This window comes from Gossypium hirsutum, chromosome A08 (assembly GCF_007990345.1).
Source record: "Gossypium hirsutum isolate 1008001.06 chromosome A08, Gossypium_hirsutum_v2.1, whole genome shotgun sequence".
NCBI lineage: Eukaryota > Viridiplantae > Streptophyta > Magnoliopsida > Malvales > Malvaceae > Gossypium > Gossypium hirsutum.
Window position 1 is genome coordinate 66149670 of NC_053431.1, and position 12337 is coordinate 66162006.

At 38.6% G+C, this 12337-nt stretch overlaps 1 non-coding gene across 1 annotated transcript; it reads right to left on the reverse strand.

Annotated features, from left to right (window-relative positions):
• Window positions 1–6167: 6167 nt before the first annotated feature.
• Window positions 6168–6274, reverse strand: LOC121205399 (small nucleolar RNA R71). The gene has a single exon (XR_005900477.1). It is a non-coding gene; the product is annotated as a small nucleolar RNA R71 (small nucleolar RNA).
• Between the last annotated feature and the right edge of the window lie 6063 nt (window positions 6275–12337).

The window sequence follows — 12337 nt, forward strand, 5'->3', positions numbered from 1 at the left end:
ATACGATATTACAGATATGTTCGACGATGATTTCATAACGAGAAATCTTGATTGAACCTGAGTAATAGATTAGGATACAAATGACATATCATTAGGGATTATGTGATTTGGGTGCTGGTCCATATGTCTTACCGGTGGATGAGTTATCCGGCATGTGTTGCGGATACTCATCAGCTTGTGTGAGCAGCACTGTGTAGTTTCACCATGATCGTTAGCTTGTGTGAGCAGACTCATTGATAGCTCGAGAATGAGCATTTTATGTGTTATAAGATCGAGATAGCTTCGGCTATATATGTGACACTTAGGGTACGAGATTCCCGAGTATTTGATAGTATTCCGAATGGTTCAACGGGTATATCAAAGATATGAAATGGTGAGAAATAGATACGTATCAGTAGAGGTATGTATGAAAATTATACGAGCATTGAAACAATGAAAGTAATGAGATTTTGATTAATTATGTGGTTGAATATATGTTAACCTTATAATTATATGATTTTGAAGTATACTATGTTATATTGTTTGAATGGTGATCAAATGGTAAGTATTACTTATTAACTATACGAGCTTACTAAGCTTTATAGTTTAAATTGTTTATTTTCCTATGTTTTATAGTGACTATCGAAGCTAGCTCGGATTGGAAGTCGTCAGAGATCGTATCACACCATCGAACATCTAATTTGGTACTTTTGAGCTTATGTTTTGGTTATATGGCATGTATAAGAGCTTTGGTAATTTTGGTATATGATAGTAGTGAATTTAGCCATTGAGTTGGCTTGTAAATGTTAAGTGGTTCGATATGTATATAGCCAAGTGATTTGGCTTATTTTGGTTGATTTGGTTGTGCATATAGATATGTATAAATGACCTTTATATGCATATGGTATTTACAATATAAATGCTTGTGGTGAATGGTAGTTTTTGAGTTGGTAATTTGTGTATCATATGTTTGATAAATTGAAATTGATATGCTTGTGGTTTTAGGTACAACGATTCTTAATTGAAAGTGACCACTAGGGTGATTTATGAATGTCAATTTGGTATGAAAGTGTTTGAATTGTTTTGACACATGAGTCTCTTATGCTTGATGGTATGGATTTAGCATGAATTATGTAACACCTCTTACCTGTGTTCAACATCGGGACATGATACGAGGCATTACCAGACTTGAACATATACTACTGTAAAATTGGGCCATAAAATTTTGTTCAAATTTAAAATTTATTCAAGAACATGCATATCGTCCCTTATATGGGCCTATGAGGCCCAAAACATACATCGGGGGCGGTTCGGGACTAGACCATGAACTTTAAAAAGTTTTTCTTAAAATAGGGTCACACGCCTGTGTGCACACAAGGACACACTAGTGTGCCCTTGACACGCCCGTGTCCCCAGGCCATGTAATTCTCTATTTATGACATCAACATAAAATTAATATCACACAGCCAAGTCACACACCCGTGTGCTAGGCCGTGTGGCGAATTTAATTTTAGCATTTAAGGTGCATACTTCACACGGCCTGGGCACACGCCCATGTCCTAAGGATGTGTCCTCCACACGGCTGAGACACACGGCCGTGTCTCTACTCGTGTGTTTACTACCATGTATACTGACTTGTAAAACTAGGGTGCAGGGGAAACACGGCCAGACTACACGCCCATGGGGCTGACCGTGTGTCACACACGACCTAGACATATGCCTGTGTGTCTGCCTATATGGACAACTTTAAGGTTATTTTCTAAGCCCTCTTTTCCCCCTTAACAACCCCAACACACACTCACATGCCAATGGTGGTTGACATGGCATAAAAGGGTTACTTAGATATCCATAGCTTTAACTCATGCATGACAATTTCATATCAAGTTTACCTAATTGGGACTCTTTGACTTTTTAAGTTCATTCATTACATTTATTTGCCTTTATTAATATAGTGACCATACCAATTGGCATCATTTATCCATCAAGCATAAATTCCACATTTTATCAACCATTTGGCACACACCACAAAAGTAATAACACATCTCATGCATGTAACAATATTTAGGAATTTCAACCCAATAATCAATATGAGCCATAATTCATGGCCATATACAAAATGGAATAATATACCAAAAGGAGCCATCACTTTGGCTAACAAATATGACACATATAACAAAATACTAAGTCCCCTATACATGCCATACTTAAATGTAGTAAACTAATTATACCACAAAAGATTTGTTGATACTGTGACTCAAGCTCTGACGTGCACGATACCCGAGCTAGCTTGACAATGCTAAAAGAAAAGGGAAAGGAGAGAAGGGTAAGCATAGGGTTTAGTAAGTTGCATGTAAATAATAAACAACATAAGTCAAGACATTCATCGATTAAACATATTACCAATTATCACAACAATATCATACTACACACATGAACATAGTCAAAATTGACATTAAATATTAGTAAACATCAAGCTTATCTTACTCCTTCCTACTCATGCTAAATTTCTCATCATGAATCGAGTTCAGTACTCATGAGGTTTACGTACGTACATACCTGTACCGTACATTCTTACTCATATCACTCCACTTCTTAACCCAACATCTTTAATGGCTTATTGAACCACCGGAATACTAATAGGCACTCGGGATTGTCATACACCAAATAAATTACCAATGCCATGTCCTTGACATGGTCTTACATGAATCCACATATCATCACCGATGCCATGTCCCAGACATTGTCTTACACTGGCGCACACATCATCGTCGATGCTGTGTCCCAGACATGGTCTTACACTGGCACACATATCATCGCCGATGCCATGTCCCAGACATGGTCTTACACTGGCACAAAAATCATCACTGATGCCATGTCCCAAACACGGTCTTACATAGGCACACATATCATCGCCGATGCCATGTCCCAAATATGGTCTCACACAGGTACGTTTAGCACGGTGTCACGACATCCAAGTCCTAAGTATTCCTTTGGGACACCCGGGCTTCCGAGACACTAGCCTGTCATTAAACTTCCATTGGATCATCACAAGTCAATGTCATTAAGGCATACATACATGTATCATATAATGTCAAATATTAGATACGTAATATTGGAGTTGTTGAATTACTTACACACAACTTACCTTGGTGCAAAATATGGCGAATTTGTGATTTAGTCCACAACTTTGCCTTTTCCTCTATGAAGGTCTATCCCACGTCCCTCTTGATCTATTATAGCACATTTAGCTTATTTAATACATGCATTATTCATTTCAGTCCAAAAATCACGATATGACAAAATTATAATTTTGCCCCTAAACAAAATTACAAAATTATCCTGAAGATCGTAAAATGAAAAGTACCCATTTTTCTCATTATTCAAGCCTAGCAGAATCGCTTTCCCTTTTATACCAACCCACATTTTTCATTTATTCACACATTTACACATTATTTCTACAACTTTTACAATTAGGTCCTTTTTTATCAATTTCACCAAAAACCACCTAGTAAAAGTTGCTTACCACACCTCAAACCTCCATATTCTACCATTAGACATTAAAGCACAAGCATGTTATTCATGGTTATATTTTTGAACATGAACCCTAGCTCAAATTAAGGGTAGAAATAGCTAAATCAAGCTACAAGGATTTCAAAAATGTAAAGAACATTAAAAATGAGGCTAGAATGCACTTACTTTGAGCCTAAAAGAAGAAAGAAACCCTAGCTATGGCTTCTTGTGAAATTCGGCCAAGGAGGATGAAGATGGACACAAAGTTTGACTACTTTTCCCCTTTAATTCTTTTATTAACCAATGGACCAAAATGACCTCCCATTATAACTTTGATATTTTATCGCTCCTATGTCCATTTTTGTCCATATGACATATAATGGTCTAATTGCAAAATAAGGAGTTCAAATTTCAAATCTCGTCACAATTAAGCCCTTAATCAATTAGACACATGTTTTTCACTTATTGCAATTTATTCCTAATAACTCAATTGGACACCTTATTGGTAAAATTTCTCATCAATATTTTCACATGATAAACGCCAAATTATATATAGTTTTACCCCAAATACTAAGCATATTTATGGATGTTTACTACTAGATTATTGGATTTTTGTGCTCTTAATTCGGTTATTTCATGTTTTGTATTCAGGAAAGCACCAAGAGTCAAAAGGAGCCAAAAACGAGCTAAAAAGGGACAAAATAGACCAAATTGAGAAGATCACATGGCTTAAGCCTTGCCACACAGGCATCTCACACGCCCGTGGCCTTCAGGGGTGTCGACCAAGGTTTACACGATTCACACGGCTTGGCCATTGAGCCCACACGGCCGTGGAAATTTAACGGATCGAACACGACCTGGCAATCACGTCACACGGCCGTGGCACACAGGTGTGTCCCTTTTTCAAAGAGTTATATTTTACACGGAAAAGGGTACTTGGGGAGGAAGAAAGCCAATCCAAAGCCTATATAAACACCTTAAGTATGCCCCAGAGAGGAGGCCTCTTCCAGAACTTTTCTGGAATACAGAACCTTACGCTAGGAATTACTTGAAGGAAGCCAGACGATCCATCCCAAAAGCCGGAGCTACTCCAAGACTGAAGATTTCTCTCAAAATTCCTTCAGGGGTTTTAGAGTTTTCTTCATGTTTTGTTATTTTTATACTTTTGAGATGTACTCATATTTTATTATGGACTAAACCCCTTAGATACCTAAGGGGGATAAAACCTATGATGGATCTTGTTATTATTATCTGAATTGTATGATAAATACTTGATCTGTTCTTAATTATGTGTTCTTAATGCTTGAGTTAATATTCCGGGTATTAATTCATGATTTGATGTGCTTATGCAGAGGAGGAATAAACCCTGCCTAAGAGTAGATTTGGCATAATTAAGAGGAGTTGATTGAACGCCTAGAAATAGGGTTACGAGATTTTGCTGAATTTGGGTGAAACCTAATATGGGAGTCCATAGAGTGATTTACTGCTTCCCTAGGGGTTTTAATTAAGAAAGAAATTTTGATTAATTCAACTGAGGGTTAGACATTATTAGTCTCGAAAGGGATAATAACATATGTTAGGGAGTCTCACGATCAAGTCAAGTGAATAAATCGTCCGGTTCAGAGTCAGATAACAAGTGAAATCTAGGTGGATTCCTCCTTGGGTGTCGTCTTTATCAATTGTTTCTTTTCAAGTCTTTTTCCAAATTTTCTCTTCGCTTTAATTAAATTAGTTAATTAGTTCAGATAATTAGTTTAATAAACAAATCCTTTTATTCCTAGGCTAGATAATAAAAAGATAGTTATTACTGGTACTTTTGGTTCCCTTGGGTACGATGTCCCGGTCTTGCCGTTACTATACTATTGTTTGATAGGTGCGCTTGCCTTTTTGTCATAATAATAGTTAGTCTAGGTTTGATCTTCATTATAAATATTTATTACTTGTTACGAATCACGCGATCAAGTTTTTGGCACCATTTCCGGGGAATTGAAATATTAGGAACACTAAATTTTTATTACTTTAGCCATTTATGTTTCTTGCAATTTTATTTTATTTTATTATTTATTAATTTAGTTTTTCTTTCTCTTGGCAGGTTTTTGTAGTTTATGACTAGAAGAAACCCGCCAGGACCATTACTTTTTGACGAAGAAATAGATCGCACAGTTCGTAGAAATCGAAGAGAAATAAGGCGTAGTTTACGATACACGGAGAACGAGCAAGAAGACGGTACTCAAACCCCAACCGAAGAGATGGCCGAAAACCCAGGCGATCAGCTGCCTCCTGTAATTGCAGCTAATCAAAATCCTGCTCCACGTACTATATATGACTATGCTAAACCTTCTTTAACAGGAACTGAGTCTAGTATAGTTAGACCTGCTATTGCTGCGAATAATTTCGAACTAAAACCTAACACAATTCAGATGATACAGCAGTTTGTTCCGTTTGATAGTTTGCAGGGTGAGGATCCTAACACGCACTTGGCGAATTTTCTTAAATTTTGCGATACATTCAAAATCAATAGCGTTTCTGATGATGCCATTCGTCTTCGGTTATTTCCCTTTTCACTGAGAAACAAAGCCAAGCAGTGGTTGAACTCGTTACCATGAGGGTCTATCACTACTTGGGAACAAATGACCGAGAAATTTTTACTAAAATATTTTTCACCAGCTAAAACGGCTAAATTACGTAATGATATCTCTTCTTTTGTGTAGATGGATTTAGAAACACTTTACGATGCATGGGAGAGATACAAGGACTTACTGAGAAGGTTCCCTCACTATGGGTTACCGCTTTGGCTGCAAGTTCAAACGTTCTACAATGGTGTGAATCTCTCGACAAGACAAATGATTGACGCAGCTGTTGGCGGAACCATCAACAATAAAACACCAAAAGATGCCTATGAATTCATAGAGGAGATGTCACTGAACAACTATCAGTGGCAAGTTATGAGGACAAAGCCAATGAAAACAGCCGGCGTTTATAACATTGATTCAGTCACCATGCTCTCTAATTAGGTAGAACTTCTCAATAAACAGATTGATAATTTTCTTAGTTCTACGCAGGTACATCCAATAATGAGGTGTGACTCAAGTGGAGGAGGAGTGCATACAGAATACCAATCCTTCAATCCTACAACTGAAGAAGAGCAAGTCAACTATATGGATAACAATAACTTTAGATCTCAAAATAACCCATACAGTAATACTTATAATGCAGGTTGGAGGAACCACCCAAATTTCTCCTGGGGTGGTCAAGAGAATCAAAAGTCGCAAAATCCTCAGGGTTTTCAACAGTCACCTTATCGACAAGAGAAGAAACCAAACCTTGAAGCGATGCTTTCTAAATTCATCTTGGTGTCAGAAACCCGTTTCCAAAATATCGAGACAGCACTTAAGAATCAACAAGCATCGATCCAAGGACTTGAAACTCAGATAGGCTAGCTTTCCAAACTAATCTCTGAATGACCACAAGGTAGCTTACCAAGTAATACTGAACCTAATCCGAGGGAACACCTCAATGTAATTAGCACTTAAAATAAGGACGGACTCGTTGCACCCGAGCCAGAAATACAGCAAAACAACGCGATGAACAAAGGGCAAGAAGAGGTAAACAATAATGATCCCAAACAGGTAAGTACGAATCATGAACCTTGTGTGCCATATCCTAAAGCGACGACGAAAGACAGAACAGAAGAACAATTCGGTAAGTTTGTCAAACTCTTAAATAAATTACATATTAACTTACCCTTTATTGAAGTTCTTTCGTAGATGCCCAACTCAGCAAAATTCTTAAAGGAACTTCTGAGCAATAAAATGAAATTAGACGCTACATCGCATGTGGAACTCAATGCCGTCTGCTCAGCTATTCTAAAAAATAAGCTACCTAACAAATTGAAAGATCCAGGGAGTTTTACAATTCCTTGCTTAATTGGTAGTTTATCTGTGAATAATGCTTTAGCTGATCTAGGGGCAAGTATAAATGTTATGCCCTATAAAATGTTTAAACGACTTAGTCTCGGTAAACCCAAACAGACTAGGATGAGCATACAATTGGCTGACAAAACAGTTAGATTTCCTAAGGGTATTATTGAAGATGTTCTCATTAAAATTGATAAGTTTATTTACCCAGTAGACTTTGTCATCTTAGATATGGATGAGGATAACGACGTACCTTTAATTTAAGGACGACTCTTTTTAGCAACTGCCAGAACCATTATTAATATAGGCACAGGAGACCTAACACTTCGTGCAGGTGACGATGCAGTAACACTTCAAGCACGCGACTCAGTCAAAACCTCTAAAACTCAAGATAACGCTATAAAACCTGTCGATGATAAAAATAATACTCAATCATCCTTGCAGGAACCCCCTCGAGCCAAGACAACGGAGGCAGTTCACTATTATCATGTAGAGAACAAAGAAACCCATGAGGAACGAAGGCTTCAGATAGAGGAGCTAGATGAATGGCGAGAACACAAACCAAGAACACGCGGTAAACCGAAACTACACCAAAACAAGCCCGACACCTCTCCTAATCACCTTCAGGTTGGCGATAAAGTCTTACCGGATGCTGCAGATCCCCACATTGTCACTACCACACCAAATGAGGAAATCCCTTTTACGGTAGTCAGTATTTTCCCATTCAGTACGGTTGAGGTGAGTCATCCCAAGTTCGGCACTTTTAAGGTAAACAACACCCCATTAAAACCTTATTTTAAGATTGATAGCAGGAACGAGGAGTATGAACTCCTCAAACCACCATAATAAATCAACGGAGAGGTAAGTTGAGCTTAGACTATAAATAAGAGCTTCTCGGGAGGCAACCCGAGCACTAAGATATTTTGATTTCTTTAGTTTTAACTTCTCACACCTCGAATCAATTAACTTAGTCTTTGAATTGCAAAGTTTTTTAGCACACATGGCCAGGCACAGTCTTTGAATTGCAAAGTTTTTTAGCACACATGGCCAGGCACACGGGCGTGCCTAAAGCTGTGGCTAAACAGGGGAAGAGACACGGCTGTGCGATATGACCGTGTTGAAGCAGGGCCGTGCGACATGGCCGTGGGTGAACTTGATAGGAAAAACACAGGCGTAGGGATAGAAAACCACAGCCGTGCCAGGGACAAGGCTCGATTCTATTTCTTCGACACGGGCATGCGACATGCCCGTGCCATTCAGTCGTGTACAAGAATACACAGGCATGCTATCATAAAACACGGGCTTGGGAGAAGCGAACAAAGCTAGGCACGCCCGTGCAACATGGCCGTGTTTGACACACGCCCAAGACACACAGGCGTGTGATAATAGCCAGACACGACCTAACTCGTAAAATTCAAAAAACACGGGCTCACCCTCAAAGTACACGGGCGTGGCCCTAGGCCATGTGACCCTTCCCTATATAAACAAACCACTGTTCATCTTCTTCCTCCTTTCAAAACCCTAGTCGAAATCTACCCTTCCCCAACCCCTAATCCCTATTTCGGCCACCATTCCCCAAATTCTCACTTCCTCAACCCCCAAACCACCATCAAATCCACTTCCCTAGCATTAATCCCCATTGCCCTTCCTATACCCTCTATTTTCCCACCACACGACTTCCTCTCCACGTCACACACCCGTGCTGACCACCACACGCCCGTGCACCACCTTACAACAGCATTTGGTTCACTTTCTCAACCTTATTTTCCAGTTTGTGTTGCTACATTAGTATTCTACATGCTTTGCATAGATATTGTTACTATTACAAATATGTTTTAGACAAGTTAGGAATTTGCTTTAGAATTTTCTATATTTGACGTGTTTAAGCTACTAAATAGCATGTACTAATTTTAGGCCTATTACTTAACTACTAATGTATCTTGGATTCTATCAATGCTCATGTATTTTTAGGTACATTATGTCATCATCAAGAGGCAAGAAGGCCACGGTCCCTTCCTCAAAGAGATGTAGGGGACCGGGTTCTTCCTCGGTACGTGCTATAGCCGAATTTCAGCACCCGTTCATTGAATTTTCGTAAGGTTTGTAGGAGGAGCTATTTCAGATACTAAGCGCACGACCCATCACCACAGGTCGCTGCATCGAATGGGCTACCGTAGAGCAAGTCTAGCTTGCTAATGCCATCCGCGCCCTCCTATCCACAGACTAATGGGAACGGTTCTTCGCTATTACCGAGCCCACTTATTTAGAGCAAACTTTAGAATTATGGTCTACTTTTCATTTACAGGTGGTGATGACGAACAATGACGACCCAGGCACCATTCACTTCCGATTAGGCGGCCTAGTTCGTGCGATGAGTGTCCCAGAGTTTAGAGTTGCTCTGGAACTTTACATCGATGAGTTTATGGAGGAGGAGGACATGAATGCAATACCACACAATATCCACATCTCCCCCTCATTGTGCTGGAAGGCTTTGGCACCAATCTCTTCCACCTACGACCCCAGCCGCTCGAAGGCCTCAGCTCTCCCCCTTCCCTATGATATCTTCATGCCATATTGGCACACACCTTGACCAGAAGGAGAGAGAGCACCGATGTCATCAACACCCACTACGCCTACTATTTATGGTGCACGAATGCACATGTGACTGACTTGGCCTACTTCATTGCTTTTGCCATTCACCATCAGACCAAGCAGCATAGGAAAGGAGTGATCTCTATCGGTCCCTACGTGACGCACCTTGCCAGACACTTCGGCCTCCTCAACACTGCGACCCAGTCATCAGTGCTTACCCTAATAGGTCAGATGTCCCCACAGGGTATCACGACTATGTTACACATGAGGATGATCGAGCGCCGACGTGGGACCGATCCTCCTCAGTACCATCTCTCGCATGCCATTGACGAGGAGGATCTTGAGGAAATCCCTAATGATGTTCCCCCACAGCATGAGGAGCTTTCCACCGCGCCACCTAGGGAACGACCAATTCATGCGGCTACTTCATTGGCACATCTTTTCGACTGACTTGCCTACTTCGAGTAGTATTGCACTATGCAGTTTGAGATGATTCAGGAGCAAGATCGACGACGGGACCGACAGATGGACGATATGCAGGCCATGATGCAGCAGCTATGCTAGCACTTTCATATTGCCACTCCAGCACCACCACTTGAGGGCCTCACCGACGAGGATCATTGGATCCTCCTTTTTTTATTTATTCTTATTTTTATTTTAGTTTATTTTATTTATGTTTATTTTTCTTTTGATTTTTATCTTTATTTCAATTTTATTATTTTATTTTGAAAGACATATTTATATTAGTAAATTTTACTTTTTTCTATTTTCTGGTATTTCTAACAAGTAATTCCACTACGCTCTCTTCCACACCAACCCTTAATAAGCTCTTCATGATTCTACAGACTTCCAAGCAAAGTTGCTAGGAATATTTTACGGAATGAGGAAACAAAAGGGAAACAATACCTCACAAGTGCCATGTTCAACGACCCAATTTCTTTATCTAGCCAAGAACAATGGCAGCTACCACTTTCCCCGAACACTCCATCCTCAGAATCAAGCTCCAGATCCATATAACAGGGAGTTTCACCTCCTTTCCTCTTATGATTTTCTTTATTTTGAATAATCTATCTATGTACATTGAGGGCTATGTACATCTTAAGTGTGTGGGGGTAAACATGAAACCTAACTTTTTGCATTATTCTCAAATCCCTGAATTTGGTCTTCTGCTTAAGTGATTTTCTCATAATATTGATAGAATGAATTCTGATTAATCTATAATTATTGTTGATATGTCGTGAATTATACTAAGGGAATTATGCATGATTATTTGATTATATGACCTTAAAGAATCGAGCATGATAAGTTGATATTTTGAGAAATAAAATTTTTAGACTATTTCTCCTAAATTGAGGTATTATCTTGAAATCCTAAGTATACAGAAATGACATGAAAAACCCAAATTTTTGGTGAGATTTTTTAGCCTTTTGAGCATATAGCTTTCTTTCTTGCTCACTTCTTTTGTGGTTTGAGTGTGTCAACATTGAACTGTTATTCTAGAACTTGATTCGATTATACATGTCAAGATCACACGTATGATTTGATATACTGAGATGATAAAGGCACTTAGGATTTAACCCATTTACACCATAGAAAGCCTTCCCACATAATTAAACCCTTAGCGAACCCCCTTTCAGCCTACTTATTTTTTTATTGATTAACCCTTATCATTAACCCATTAACCCATTATTGTTGAAATCCTCTTACTTAATTTACCTCTTTATTGAGATTAATTTTAATATTATTACCTCACTATGTTCCCATTTTTTGTTACTAAATCATGAAGTATGATTTCTGTATTGTATTAACTTGATTTGTTCTTAAAAAAATGTAATTCTCAGCAAGCTAAAGTTGTCATGAACTCATGTAAAATAGTTCTAGATATTTGTTTATGGTTCAATAATTAAGTTTTGATAGTGGGGTAACATATTGAAATTATATCGATTCTAACCCCTGTTCTTCAGCTTGTATCCATACCTGTAACCTAAACCCCATTACAACCATGGAAAGACCTTTTGATTAGTGTATCACATCATTTACAAGTGGTGGAGATTTGATTTTCATGCAAGCCTATAGTAATAACTTTTCATGTTAGATAATTGAGTGCTTAATCTTGAACCTTAAACACTTTGAGTGATTTGAGTGAATATTTAGTGAGGATGTCATCTTTTGTATATTTAGGACTAAAGTTGATTACTTAGAGGGAGGAGATTACCTATGATTTTTATTATCAAAATATCTGATTTAGATTGTTTGAGGCTTTTAATGCCCCTATAGTTAAATTCTCACTGTATAATTTTTCGTGGAATAGTTTGTAACATTATCAATACTGATCATGT